General features: G+C 42.8%; 1 pseudogene; it reads left to right on the top strand.

The window, feature by feature from the left end:
• On the top strand, positions 10,111–10,419 carry LOC102186318 (annotated as a pseudogene).

Below are 15,990 nucleotides of genomic sequence, written 5' to 3'. Positions count from 1 at the left end.
ATTAAAGGAAATATTCAGTTCTGATACTGAAAATGATAACCAGTTTTTGTTCTGTTTAATAAATACGTGTTCCCTCTTTTAGTAGTGCTGTGTAGGGAAATTAATTTTACTAGAGTTTTGAGCAGTTTAAAAATTAGGCATAGCCTACATTTCATGTTAAAATGTATGACTTTTCTTTGAGAATGGCAAGATGATGGAATTTGTAGATATTTGGCAAACTTGATAAAGGAACTACAAGTTTCTAACTAAGATTCTGTGCTTTTAATTATAAACGTGTGCTTGACTCTTGCTGTTGGGAATAGTAATGGCTTTGACATTGTAGGAGAACCTGTTGAGCTGTTTTGAGCACTGGGATGACTTCCTGTGTTCACAGATGGTCTTAGTTTATACTGGGACTTGTTCTTTGCATCAGCATTTCCCTCAATACATGCATGGACCATGAGACACAGCTGTGGCTTGGAATTCTATAATACCTAGAAGGGTGACACACACATCCTATCCACCTGTGGTTGGAAATCCCCCTTTTTTTTCTCTTTCTACATGAAGAAGAGGCTGCCAGATTCCTTTTTTCAGTGCTGGTCCCCATGATCCTTCATATAAGTGTCCAAAATCACTTCCAATACATGAATTTTATTTTTAATAAATTATGCTCTTCTGACTAAATTCAGCTGTCAGCTGGGGTGAAAAGGTTAGTTGGGCCTCAGCTTGTAAAACTAGAACATGATTTTCCTTTGTAAAGTCAGGATGACTGGTCATGAGACAGTTGCAATGTTGTTTTCACAATGAAAAAGGGGCAGAGAGTTTGTTGAGAAAAAGTGTCAGCGTGCAGGTTCACACTGATGGTTACAGCAGTCCCTTCCCCAGATAGGGATCAGGGGCAGAAGCAAATGTTTATTGAGCCCTTTCGGTGGCCCAGGCAGTTTAGGAGATACACCTTTGAGGAGAGGGACTTAGCTGTACTAGTCTCTAGACCCTCCATATCAGCCATCTGACTGGTTAGATGGATGGATGCGCAGGTACTTGGATGGGTACCTGGGGGAAGGAGGAGCCAAGAGGAAGGAGGCATCTGAACATGGGTGATGATCCTGAGAAAGGAAAGCAGAAGACATGGTCAGGCACTTAGGGACCCACTTGAAGTCAAAAGAGAAGGAAGAGTAGAAGTAGATGCTTAGCCATCTGTCGGTATAGCTTTTACAGAGAGTGTATCGCTACTCTGTTTATACTTATTTCCTGCCCCTCAGCCATGCTTTTCTAATAGATGAGTTGGATGGTCTCCCAGCTTACAGACATGGCAGTAATGGGAAGGGTTTTCAAACAAACTGTTGTCTGTTCAATGGAGAACAGTCAGATGTTGAACAACTCAAAAATCATTCCATTATTTATTAACTTTTCTCTATTTATTTGGTAGACTTTGTCTTTTTTTTTTAAAGACTTCTTTTTTTTTATGTGGACATTTTTTAAAGCCTTTATTGATTTGATACAATATTGATTCTGTTTTATGTTTTGGGATATTTTGGGCCCCGAGGCATGTGGGATCATAGCTCCCAGCCCAGGAATTGAACCCACACCTCCTGCGTTGGAAAGCAAAGTCTTAACCACTGGACTGCCAGGGAAGTCCCATGATAGGCATTGTCTTAAATGCTGAGAAAACTATATAAGGCATTGTATTTTTTTGTGTTCTATATATAGGCATTTAGAATCTGCTGGGAGGGACAGGTTGGCTGGAACTGCAGTGGAGTTTAGTGAGTGCTATGTAGGGGGAAATTATGAAGGTCTCAGAAGCATCGCACACAGCATCTGGGGATTCACAAGAGGCTACGGAGGTGGTGATGTCTGTGCGTGTGTGCTGAGTTGCTCCAGTCATGTCAGACTCCGTGCAACACTGTGGACTGCAGCCTGTCAGTCTGTGCTTTCCTTTAAAACTGGTAGTGAGTGACATGACCTATCTCTTGAGCTTGTTGTGAAAGTTAAATGATAAAATATGTGAAAGCTCTTAGAACAGTGCCTGGCACATAGTAAGCATTTAATACATGTTAATTCATCGTATGATTGTCATCACCACAATTATAACAGTGATTAAGCTAAGATTTTAAGGGCCTGTAGGCATAAACTAAGCCAAGCCATGGAGATTTGGGGACTGGTTCAGGAGATGACTTTTTAGGCAGAGAGAACCTCATTTGTGAAGGAACAAAGGAAAAAACAGTGTAACACGCCTGGAGAAGTGAAGGCGATTCTGTGTGGCTGTGAAGAGAGTTCAGGCTTGGGATCGAGGAAGAGTGGAGCAGGGGAGAAAGGCAAGGGCCATTTGACATTGCCCTGTTTGCACTCTGACTAGTCCTCATTGTTGTCATGGTATTGATGTCATCAGATTTGCATTTTAGGGTGACCATTCTGGTTTTGGTGAGTTAAAGCCAGAATGAATCAAAGCGGGGCTAAAACCAACTTGGCAGGGGAAGGACTGGCCTTCAGACAAGAGATGGCCTGAAATAAGTCACTGGCAATGGGAATGAAAAGAAGAGGCAAATTTGGTTCATATTAAGAAGGAAGAATTAGTAAGAGGTGGTAGATGATCCGGTATAGAGGTTGCGAAGGAAGGCAAAGTAGTAAGGATAACACCCAGGTCCTGGGCTTTGGTTGCTGGACAGATCACACTGAGCTCACTGGGGGGACACAGGGAAACGAGCATTTGGAGGGATGGCGTTGGATGATGACAGTTTCATCTGGGAATGTGCTATGTTGGGTGTGTATATGGTATCCTAATGGAGGTGGCCAAAAAACACTCAGATCTGCACACACAGAGAGGCAGGGGTTAGAGTGAGAGATGGTTTAGGGTGTCTTCATCCTGAGGTGGGAAAATGTGGCCGGGGGTGGGGATTCAGTCGTTAAATGGTGGCCTGGGTGATGAACAAGGGCCTTCTAACCCTGCAATTCTATTACAGTTCATCATAAGAAGTCACTCAGTCAGGCCCCAAGTGTCGCATGACACTGCAAGTTACCAGTTTTGAGACATGCGTAGAACTCTAAGGCAGAGGGCACAACTTGCTTGTGGTGGCTGTGTTTACTGTTTTATTTATTTTTTCTTCCAGTTTTATGGAGGTGTAATTGACATACAACACTGTATAAGTGTAAGGTGTACAGCATAATGACTTACATATATCATGAAATGATGAGGACAGTAAGTTTAGGGAACATCCATCTTCTCGTATAGATACGAAGTAAAAAAAAGTTTTCCTTGCAATAATGACTCTTAGGATTTACTCTCTTAACAACTTTGATAGATAACATACATCAGGGTTATTTATATTAATCATGCTGTGCATTATATCCCTAGTGCTTATTTATCTTATAAGTTTGTACCTTTTGAAACCACCTTCATCCAATTCCCCCCTCCCCAACCCCAGTGAGAAATTAAATTTCTCTGAATTTCTGGCTTCTGAAAAATTCAAAACATAGGCAATACTGGATGTATTTCTGCTTTGGCAAACTAGCAGCACATTGCTCAGGTAAGTAGTACCTGGCCCTTTATATTGGGCATCAGGTTCCTTCTAGTCACATCTCACCCAGCTGGCTTCCTTCATTGAAATGGCTTGCCCAGTCCCTATAGGTATTCCAGTTTGTCCCCCACACTTGCGGGATGGAGAGTGGCAGCGCATTAAAATATATATTCCCAGGCAGCATATCCCACGGTCCGATTGGCAAGCTTGGTCATGGCAGTACCAAGGAATTCACATTATAACAACACTGCTCAAGATGTTGCTGGCATATGATTACCCTCCTTAAAAACACCCAGGGCACACAAACGGATGCAGATGCCCAGAGGGGACATGAAACAGAATGTAAAAAGTGAGTGTTAGTTGCTCAGTCATGTCCAACTCTGTGACACCGTAAACAAGATTCCTCTGTCCATGGGATTCTCCAGACAAGAATACTGGAGTGGGTTGCCATGCCTTTCTCCAGGGGATCTTCCCAACCCCGAGACCAAACCCTGAGTCTCCTGCACTGCAGGCAGATTCTTAACCATATGAGCCACCAGGGAAGCAGAATAGACATAGTAAAATGTCATCAACTTCTAAACCTGAAGCACTTGTGGATTTATGGAAACCATGCATCTGGGGGCTCCTGTCTCAGAGACTCTGGTTCCATAATTCTGGAACAGGGCCCAGTAATCAGCATAGAATGATTCTGATGCACTGCCAGGTTTGAGGGCCACTGTTAGATTTATTAGTCGGTTTTCCTTCTCCAGGGGATCTTCCTGACCTAGGGATCGAACCCAGATCTCCTACACTGCAGGCAGATTCTTTACCAACTTAGCTATGAGGGAAGCCCGCTCTTAGATTTATAATGTGGTAGTGAAGTGTCTTGAGAGCAGATGTCAAGGAACGAAGCAGGAAGAACACAGCCTCCCAATTTCTGAAGCTCATGGGAGAGGATCATTACTGCCTCACTGGGTGATGGAAAAAGGTTTGCTAAGGAGATGAATTTCAGAAACTGCTTTGGTAAGTTAAAACGATGATCAGGTCAGAGCATAGCTATGGGGCAATTCAAAGTCTCCGGGAGAGGACCCAGGGATGTTTCAGTAGAAATAACTAAGAAGAGTGAAAACCACGAAAGTGAGGTCTGCTTGGCTCACTTGTGCTTATCTTGATTGCATAAAAATTTGTATGAAGGGAGGTGCTTTCTCAAGTTTATTAAATGTTTATGTTTGTAAAAGTACAGGGATTGTTAAAAGCAGAAAGCCCCCTTTTCAATATAACTAACACCAGGAAACATCTCATGTCTCTGGATACTTATTATCACAAAATCCCTGAGACCAGATCTGAGCCTTTGCAATTTTCTATCCCTGGTGTTTCCCCCTTTGCCTATCTCCCTATTACATGGAATGAGGAAACAGGAAGCCCTTGGTTAATCAGGTATCAAGAGCTGCTTTCATCGCTATGGAAACGTGACACCCCTGTGCAAGACAGAGAAACCTCTTATCTCTGTTTTTCAAGGGGGATTTTTAACATCCCAGAATAATATCCTTTCTGAAAACAAAAAACAGGAAGATACACACACACAAACACAAAACTGCATTACACAGTATGTTGTATGCTGCTGAATTTTACTCATCAAACTCAAGAAAAAAGCATTTTTCATTTTTGCTCAAAGCAAACATTTGTTTGAAGAAGAGGTTAGATTGTAAACTAGGTGGGCTTGAGTACTGCAGTGAAATAGACTTCTAATGTGCACAGATAACACTGGTTCTGAAAAGATGTCTGCTAAACCTTCTATCCCAAGAAGTCTTTGCAGACAGAAATTCCTTTCCACTTCTCACTTCCCCAGATAGGCTATGTGAGGGTGTTGGCAGTGGTATGTTTTCTAAAACACTGACTTCCCCCTCCTGTATCCTGTCTCAAGCTATTTTCTTGTGTTCTTCAAAATAACCAAAGTTTTAAAAATTCTGTGACTTAGGACTTATGAGACTCCACACCATTTTTAAATCTCCAATAACAGGTCTCAACTTGGCAAATACCATGAAAACTCCTTGCAGGTTATTTTCTCCGTAAACCTAAAGTTAATCTCAGTGTTGGGCTGAAAACTATGGGGAAGTGGGAAATCTCTCCCACAGCCATGTATATATTAGGACAGGTTCACAGAAATAAGAATAAACTCACCCCCACCTCCGTCCCCGCCATCTATTGGTTTGGACTAATACTAGTTATCTCATGTTCTGGTATTCTAACATTCCCAAATCTGTTGTTTCTAAAGCATTAAGAGTGGGAAAATCCATAGGAGTTTCCCTGTGGGATTACTAGTTTTAATACTTAAAGATTTTATTTACTATAATAAAAAGGTGGCCAGCGTGGTTGAAGCATTGATTTTCGTCACCTACTGGAGCACTGTGACTGAACTATCCTTCATGACATTTAACTAGTGAAATAATGATTTAAGTTGCTAGGAATTCCCTGGCAGGCCAATAGTTGGGATTCCATGCTTCCAGTGTGGGGGGCTTGGGTTCTGTCCCTGATCAGGGAATTAGGATCCCACATGCCGCGTGGTGTGGCCAAAAAGAAAAAAATGCTAAAGGATTTCAGTGTGAAAAGAAGTTAAACTCTTACTGGGTTAGTGAGTCAGGACCTGGACAAAAATGCCTCAAAGCCATTGATAAAAGTTAAGAGAAAGAGTGAGATACCAATTTTTTTCTTTAGAAAAATCAATTTTTGAAAAGTTTAATTATGAAAATATCCTCTTGGCATTATTGTTCTTACTGTTTAGTCACTAAGTTGTGTCTGACTCTTTCATGACCCCAGGCTCCTCTGTCCATGGGATTTTTCAGGCAAGAATACTGGAGTGGGTTGCCATTTCTTTCTCCAGGGGATATGCCTGACCCAGGGATCAGACCTGGGTCTCCTGCATTGGCAGGCAGATGCTTTACTGCTGAACCACCTGGGAAGTCCATCTTGGCATAAAAAAGACTTTTTAAAGGGTTAATCCTAATCTTAGGCAACCAAGAAACCACTAAAGAATTTACTTTGAGCTCCAAATACTCCCCAGCTTTCTTGAGATGGGTGAGAAGTGTTGTATGCGGAGAAGGGAATTCCTTTCTTGACCACCCATGCCCTCACTCTGTGAAGCAAGAGCTGAGTTTCAACATAAATATTATTGCTGGCCAGGTCCTTTTAAAAAACCTCCCCACAGAATCTGACTGGCAGAGAATGTGTTTATTCTTAGCCTCAGCTATCAATTCTCCCTAAAATGGAGAACCTACAACAAAAGGGGCAATAAAAACTCAGCTCTCAGGGGCGGGATTCCGTCAGCTCCAGAAGCCGGTCCAGGGAGATCACGTGAAGGGATCTGCCCTTGGCCCTGGTCCAGTGAGGCTGGGAAAAGGCTCCCACTTCTCCAGCCCAGCAGCCGGTGATGTAAATTAACTCCTCCCGCCTGGTTTCTGGGAGGGGAGTGTGAGGGTGCTTGAAATGATTTGCTTATTGGAGGCCCAAAGTAGTTTGCAAAAAGAAGGTGCCTGACTGCCTTAGAAAAAGAGTAAAAAACGTTAAGTCTCCGCTACTAGGATTGGCTTTGTGTCATTTGGGTATTTCCTTCAAACGCTAATCAGAGTTCAAAAACGCTAATCAGATCCCATTCGCCAGGCCAGGTCAGGCTTCCAGCTGAAAATTGTTTTTCACTGTCTACACACAGACATTGTGCTCCCAGTTAGACAAAGGCACAGCTGAACGCTGGTGATTGAGATCCTCCCCTGGCCGGGCCAGGCTCCCGAAACACAACCCTCCTGCTGCCATCTTCCTGGTCCTTATGGCCTCCTCCTCCACTCCTGATGCCCTGGCATGCTCGTTGGCTCCGGGCACTGGGCACCTACACGTGGGCCCCTCGGCCACCCAGAGAGAGCGCTTGGCGTCCTGGGAAGAGCACGCAGTTAGACGTGCGAGCCACGTGATTCTAGCGCAGTTCCACCTCTTCTTAGCTGCGTGCATTTACATAAATTACCTCTTCGGTAAAATAGAGGTAGCGGTAATCCTTGGGAGGATGGAAGATAATGTTTATCAGGTTCCTGGCCCACAGGAGAGCTCAGCCGCCCCTGCCTGCAGCCTCCGCCCACCAGGACGGCATGCCCGGAAGGAGGAGAATCAGCTTTCTCCACGTGTTGCAGAGTATCCTTCCCAGCTGTGCAGGACGCTAAACACGGAGGATGCTGGGCTTCCTCTGAGCTGTGGGGCTCCTTTGGCCCCTGACCTGTGACATATGAGGTCTTGACTCCTCTGGGGCAGGATCTTACCCCGCCAGCCTCAGGTGGAGCAATATAGAAGCAGGAAGGGAATAAGAGTTCATGTGGCTTCTCCTTAGGCTGCTGAGCCTGAACCAGCATTGGGGATCTCCAGACCCCAATTGCCCTTCCGTCACCCCAGCCACAGGGGCTGGCCTGCGTGAGAAGCAGCAATAGATTTGAATTGGCACCAAGGCTTCTGGGCTTTACTCAGGGATCCTGAGAAATCATTTTCCTCATCCTACAGAGGAGAGGTTGCCTGACCTCTGGGATCTAATGCCTGATCATCTGAGGTGGAGCTGATGTAATAACAGTAGAAATAAAGTGCACAGTCAATGGAATGCCCTTGAATCATCCCAAACCATCCCCAGCCCCCGCTTCTGAAACCAGTCCCTGTTGCCAAAAAGGTTGGGGACCACTGCTCTAGAGCTAATACCTAACTTGCAAGTTTGTTCTGAGGATTTGAGAAAAGGCATGGGACCTGTCACTAAGGATAGCACCTTTCCCGTGGTCAGAGCTCAGCAAATAAAATGTTTTATCAGCCTTACGGGTCCTACTCCACAGGCTGTGCTGTGTCCCAATTTGCTGAAAGCTTGCGTCTCCCCTGGTGCATCTCCCCCCCTAACTTTCACTTCCCTGCCTCTTCCACAAACACCAGCAACAAACATTCATCAACGGTTTCTTTTGAAATAATATGTTAATTTGTGATAAAGTGGTTTGGGTTTATAAAATCTAAACCAAAACTATATAAAACAGTAAAAAATCCCTCTCCCTTCTTTTGAAATCCTACTCTTTGGAGGTAATCACCCTTGACAAATCGGTGAGTTTCCTTCCAGACTTACAGAAAAACGTGAGCTGTGCGAATGGAGAAACCTTGAGATTTGTAGGATTATGGTCATATTCTCTTGTTCTGCACTCCTTCTCCCCACCCCTCAACTCATTTGTGGACATTTTCATGTCAGGATATCAAGACTTCCATCCTTTTTAATACTTGACACTTTATAGTCTGTGTTTCAGACTACCTCAAAATATATTTAATTTCCCAATGACATGAATTTAGGGGGTTTTCCCCCCATATTTAATTTTTACAAACATGTCAATTGTGTCTTTGCAGAATTATGAAAATATATTTGCATGATACATTCAGCCAACAAATATTTCTCAAGTACCCTCTGTGTAACAGACCCTGTTCTAGCAAACTCCCTAACTTCAAGAAGCTTAGGTTCTGGCTGGGGCGGGGGTAGGGGAATGCATAAAATAAAATGCCACATGTCAGTTGGCTGTGATACATACCTGAAGGAAGGAAGGAACCTGGGGCAGGGTAGAGCTGAGATGCTATTTCAGACAGGGAGGACACAGGAGACTCTGAGAAGCTGGCATCACTTGGAAGATGAGCAAGCCGTTCTATGATCTGAGATGAGAGCATTTAAGGTAGAAGGCACCAGGACCACTAAGGCTCCAGGTGGGAACAGGCTTGTGTGTGAAGAGCAACAAAGGAGGCCCATGAGGCTGGCGTGGAGTGAAGGAGGGGTGAGTGGAGAGCAACACGATGTCCATCCTCAAAGTCCACTGTTAGGACTTTGGTTTCTTCCCAAAGGAAGGGAGAGCAGAGGAGGTATGGAACCCAGTGTGCATTATGAAAGGACCAGTCTGAGCACTGGGCAGAGCAGGGACCAGGAAGAAAAGCCAGAGAAGATCAGTGAGATACACTTTAGGCAAGTGAGGATGGTGCTTTATCTTGGGTGGTGAAAAGTAGTTAATGAAAATCCTGCTTTGGGAGGTCTGGTGAGCACAGAAGCTGGATTGGGGTGGTGGCTCATGGTTTTAGTCACTCAGTTGTATCCAACATTTTGCAACCCTGTGGACTGTAGCCCATGAAGCTCCTCTGTCCATGGGTTTCTCTAGGTAAGAATACTGGAGTGGGTTGCTATTTCCTTCTCCAGGGGATCTTCCCTCAGTCAGTCAGTTCACTCACTCAGTTGTGTGCAAATCCTTGTGACCCCATCGACTGCAGCACCCCAGGCCTCCCTGTCTATCTTTAGTTCCTGGAGCTTACTCAAACTCATGTCCATCACATCAGCGATGCCATCCAACAATCTCATCCTCTGTGGTCCCTTTCTCCTCCCACCTTCAATCTTTCCCAGCATCAGGGTCTTTTCCAATGAGTCAGTTCTTCACATCAGGTGGCCAAAGTATTGGAGTTTCAGCTTCAGCATCAGTTCTTCCAATGAACACCCAGGACTGATTTCCTTTCGGACGGACTGGTTGGATCTCCTTGCTGTCCAAGGGACTCTCAAGAGTCTTCTTCAGCACCACAGTTCAAAAGCATCAATTCAAGGATTTGAAAGATGGTGGACGACGTGGACCAGCAACAAACTACCAACACTGTGGAAGAGCCCCTGGATCTCATCAGGCTCAGCCTGGACGAGCAAGTCTATGTGAAGATGAGAAATGACAGAGAGCTTTGAGGCAGGTTACATGCTTATGATCAGCATTTAAATATGATATTGGGAGATGTGGAAGAAACTGTGACAACTATAGAAATTGATGAAGAAACATATGAAGAGATATATAAATCAACAAAATGGAATATTCTGATGCTCTTTGTTTGGGGAGACAATGTTGTGCTAGTTGCCTCGCTGTTGAGAGTTGACTGATAAAAGAGTTTATCACGTGGAAAATGAGCGATACTGTGTGATTGCCTCTTTGAATGTGAAAGATACTCAAAAGAGATATTGATGTACATCTTGATACTAAGAAATAACTAAGAATTCTTCCACTCCTGAAATAAGTTGATTTGTAGATAACTCAGATTCTTCAGCTAAACAGCATTTTTATTTTTCTCCAACCCTTCCAATAAATGTGATCACCGTGATACAGAGCTTTTTCAGGAGTTACAATTTCTGGGTTTCTTCCTTTAAATTAAATTTGTCATTTTCGTTTTTCGTTTTTTGTGTTTTTTTTTTAGCATCAATTCTTCGGTGCTCAGCTTTCTTTTATAGTCCAGCTCTCACATCCATACTTGACTACTGGAAAAAACCATACCTTTGACTAGACGGACCTTTGTTGGTCAAGTAAAGTCTCTGCTTTTTAATATGCTGTCTAGATTGGTCATAGCTTTTCTTCCAAGGAACGAGCATCTTTTAATTTCATGGCTGCAGTCACCATCTGCAGATCTTCCCTACCCAGGGATTGAACCCGGGTCTCCTGCATTGCAGACAGATTCTTTACTGCTGAGCCACCTGGGGAGCCCCCGGATTGCAGGGTTCCATGAGAAAATGGGAAGATGGAGAGAAGACATGAGCAGACAGCTCTCCAAAGTGGGTGTTGAGGCCTGGAGTGGTTGCTGGGCGCGTGTGGAGTTAGGATAGGGTTTTTTAAGGCAGGAGAATTTTTTAAATTTATTTTTAATTGGAAGATAATTGCTTTACAGTGTTGTGTTTCTGCTGCACAACAATGTGAATCAGCTGTCTGTATACATATACCCCCCTCCCTCTTGAGCCTCCCTTCCCACCCACCCCCCAAACAGGAGAAATTTTTGCATGACCATATGCTGATAGAAATGATCCTATAAAGGATGAAAGATTTATACGAAAAGAAATGAAGGGTAATTGCTAGAGCAAATGTTCTGGAGTCGCCAGAGGGTGGTTCAGCTTGAGAGCAGTGCAGCCAGTGGTGGGTGATAGAGGGGAGGCTGCCCTCTGCGCTCTGGTACAGGAGTGATTACAGATGTGATGGTGGGAGTCATGGAAGGTTGAGAGGAGAGGAGGGAGTTTGAAGTGATTTTCCAGGAGAGCAGGAGAGGGAATAAACCCTGCAGCGTGGGGTTGCTGTGCATGCAAGGGTTCACTTGAGGAATACAGTCGTGAATTTAAAGTAAGACCAGTCAGCATGTGTTTGTGCGTTGTTCTCCGAGCGGATCTAGCTACCTGGTGGCTATCTGAGTTGGCAGAGATATAACTGGAGAGCTGCACTGAGTAACAGAGAAGGTGGGGGCTGCGGAGTGGAGGGAACATGCCAGAATCACTCAGACAAAGAACCAGAGAATTTTGGCCCGGAAGGAGGGTGGGAAGTATACCTTAACGGGACCCATGCATCGAGGTCTTGGTCCTGTCTGGTTAAAAAATCACTGGAACCGGGCACCAGATAGAGCAGTAAGACTAAGGGTAAGGTGATAGTGAGAGCAGGTCTAGTAGAGGTGAGAGAGGGGTTACTCAGGGTCCTGGGTGGGGAAATGGTGCTGTTACTGGTGTAATGGCAAGAGTGCTTTCTCGTTTGTGGGAAGGTCAGGTGTGATTATGAAAGGTTATTGAGAGAACACACACACCAATAACTGCAAGACCTGTTCTCCAGCCTTGGCAGCAATTGAGAATCCCAATATGAACCTTCCAGAAAGCAGATATGTAAAACATGTTTTATTTTAATAATTCTGATAGGATTCTTTCTAATGGCCAGTTAACTGAGTAGCTTCAGTCATGTTGCTGAGGGATATTGTATTCAGTACTTGAATAGAATATGGGCAGGGAGCAAGAGACAGAGAGGGTGAGATAGAGAATGCGTGAGCACATAAAGGAATAATTTACCATCAGCCAATATTCTCAAAAACCAGCCATTTCCAGGAAGTTAATAAAGTTTTCACAAGGTAAAAAATGTTATTTTAATAAATGTAGGAAGAGGACTCAATTATTCGCTGATCTTGTTTACTTCCACTCAATAGCAATAAGCAGAAACTAATGTCTGAAAGATCCTGAAACACAGTAAGAGACTCAGATTAATGTAACCCCAGATTTAGAGCTCAGAGCCGAGGAGTCAATGCCAAGTCATGTATGCGCCAAGAAGGAGGGAGGGAAGTCCTTAGGTTGATAGCCTGTGACTGGATCCAGATGAGCCTCCTCTAGAACTGAGTGGTGAGTGCTCTCAAAATCAGGGAGGATAAAGTCGGCATTTCAAGGATGTTACGGGAAAGCAGATTATCCCAGAAATAATGATGGGCCCACCGCTAGCTCTCTGGGAGGAAAAAAACAGCACTAAAGCTTTATTCCTACTTCACTCAGCAAAAGTAATTCCTAATAAAGATTTAGGAATTTTAAAACTGAACCCAAAAGTCATTAAAGAAAACAGATGAATGTTTTTGTAAACTTGAAGTGATGACTTCTTTGTTTTTTTATCTTATTGTTAATTGGATGATAATTGCTTTACAATGTTGTATTGGTTTCTGCTGTAGCGATGACTTATTTTAAAGAATAGCAATGAGGTCCAGACCCATGTGATTAAATACACACACATACACTGTATAACTTTTCATGTTTTTTGAACACTGTAAATTTTCAATTATGAGTCACAAGTGGCAGGTTTCCCTAAAATAAAATAAAATAAAATAAGCACCTCTTTAAATCAATAAGGAAAATACAAGTAGAGAAAAATGGGCAAAAGTCATGTACAGCATTTCATAAAGATGAAACATAAAGGAGGTGAATATATGAACAGATGTTTTCACTAGTCATTGATAACAGTGAGCTATTTCTCACCTACAAGATTTAGCAAAGATTATAAACGTTAACACAGTGTTGTCAAGAGGGTGGGAGAAAACTGTCCTAGGTGTGGAAAGGAGCTTGAATTTGCATCACTTCTTTGGTAACGTCCATCAAAATTTCAAATGTACATGCTTTTAATCCCACAGTTCTATATCTAGGAATGCATTGTAAGTTTAAGACTTTCTTCTCCAGATGGGCCATACAGGACATGAGAAGGGCACAAAAATACAATTTTCTTCCTCCTATTACAACACAGAATTGCCCCTTCTCTATAAATTGAAACCAACTCCTAAAGAGAGGTAATAATCTCTCCCACTTTTCCATGTCATTTAATACAGTCACCACCAGAAGTCTAAGCTTCCCATGTTCCTTTCCCACCGTTTTGACATCCCCAATGGGGACCCTGCCACTCCCTTACCCTGAACCCAGGCTCTTCTTAATAGAATTCAGTCATCGTCTGATCCTTTGTACTCTACTGTGCTGCTTTCTAGACTCACCTTCTACTCCAGTCCTGGGTCTCATCTCCTCTCGATGAGGATGAGAGGCTAAGTCCCTTTAGCAAATACCCCCTCCCTCTTGAACACTGGATAGTCCTTCAGACAGGGTAGATCCCATAGCACAGTGAACATATCTCTCATTTTAACAAACCAACTCAAAAAATCTTTTGACTTGACCTCACATTCTTTCAGTTAGTGCTCCATTTTTCTATCTCTGTTAGAGTAAAGCTTCTTGAAAGAACTGTTTCATGCTTTCCATCTTCACTTCCTCACCTCCTATTCTCTCTCTGGCAACTGTCTTTTTTTTCTTTTCGGCCACGCCATACGGCATGTGGTATCTTAGTTCCCAGACCAGGGATCAAACCTTCGCCCTCTGCAGTGGAAGTGCAGAGTCTTACTGGACCACCAGAGAAGTCCCTCTCTGGCGTGTATTTTTACTGAAGTATAGTTGATCTACTGGGAGGTGCACACAGAGGAAGTATACAACTCAATGAATTATCATAAAGTGAACACACTACGTGCAGACCCCCTGAGCAAGAAATAGAACACTGTGCGCATGTCAGAAATCTTGTTCCCTTTTCTTCTCACTCCTCCAAAATAACTACTATTATTATTTTTAACACATGGTTTTGCCTGTTTTTGAGAAAATGTTTTGCAGTAATGCCATGTGTATTTCTTTGCCATGTTTTCTTTTGACCAACATTGTATATGTGAGATTCACTCAAGCCGTGGAGTGGAGGTTAGTTAGATCACATAGGGCCTAAGAAATCCAGGTAAGAATTTTAAAAAAATATATTTTTTTTCCAAAGGGAAATGAAGCCCTTGGAAGGTTTTAATAGAGGAGTGGCATGATATGATGTTTGCACAAGAAGGTTCACTTGACTTCTACCCTAAGAACAGACTGTGGGCTGTAGAGTGAATGTGAAACCAGAGACACTGGTTAGGAAAGCTGTTGCAACAACCCAATCACACTGTTAAATTCTTCAGCTTTAAAAATAAAAGGCATTTTAGGTCAGTCCCTCAGAGGAGCTAAATCAAAGCAGTAATAAACGGAACTCAGTGTTGGACCTGCAATAATGAGGCCAGCTATCACAGTTTAGGCCCAGAAAATAATTAACACCTTCACAACAAAAGTAGCCACTGGAAGCAACTGTAATTTTCAAAATTAAAATAGGATAATTTATGGCTGAGAATAAATAGAAGCACTGATATTTTGAAACTGTGGGTCTTAAAAGTAAATACTTCATCAAACATAGAAATCAAACTCAAGGCTAGAAAAATCAATCTAATTTCAACTCCAAGGGGGAAGGATGGTATAGTAATGACTCATCAAAAGCTAATTGATAGGCAGTATTAAAGCTATGGATTGCTTAAACATACATAATTGGAGATACAGTAACACCCTGTCCAGCTGTAAGGTTTTGCATGTGATTTACATTTATTCTTGCTATTTTCAGGACTTATGGTATCACAAAGATTTGTCTTCTAGGTACTTGTTTTTAAATGACTCAGTTGAAATCAGGGATTACCTGTGGCTGGATTCTCAGCTGTAACTGCACATTTTTTATTGGTCCTGATAATCCTCATCTTTTGAAATGGAAGCTGTAACATTTTTACTTAGATTGAAATATTTGGTTCTGTGTTGGTTTTCACAGCACTCTGGGCAGAAAATGGGACTGGTCTTTGTCAGTTTCAAATCTAGGAACATGACAGACCCCTATCTTAAACTTATACAAAAATGTACTCAAAATGCATTAAAGACTTGAACATAAGACCTGACACTGTAACACCCTGGAAGATACGTACGGATGAGCAACTCAATATTGGTTTTTGCTCTGAGCTTTTGGATTTGACAACAAAAGCTGCGATAAACAAATGAGATTACATCAAACTAAAAAGCTTCTGCACAGCAGAGAGAACCATCAGTTAACTGAAAAGGCAACCTATGGAATGGGAGAAAATATTCACAAACCATATCTAATAATGGGTAATGTCCAAAATATACAAGGAACTCAAAGCTAAATAGCAAATAAACAAATACCCCAATTAAAAGATGGTCAAAGTATCCCAAGGAAGATATACAGAAATGGTCAGGTACATGAAAAAAATGTTCCAGATGGTCAGGTACATGAAAGAAATGTTCCAGATCACCAATCATAAGGGAAATGCAGGTCAAAACCACAGTGAGATATATGCT

The sequence above is a fragment of the Capra hircus genome, chromosome 12 (assembly GCF_001704415.2).
Source record: "Capra hircus breed San Clemente chromosome 12, ASM170441v1, whole genome shotgun sequence".
NCBI lineage: Eukaryota > Metazoa > Chordata > Mammalia > Artiodactyla > Bovidae > Capra > Capra hircus.
This window is presented reverse-complemented; position numbering and strand designations above follow the sequence as displayed.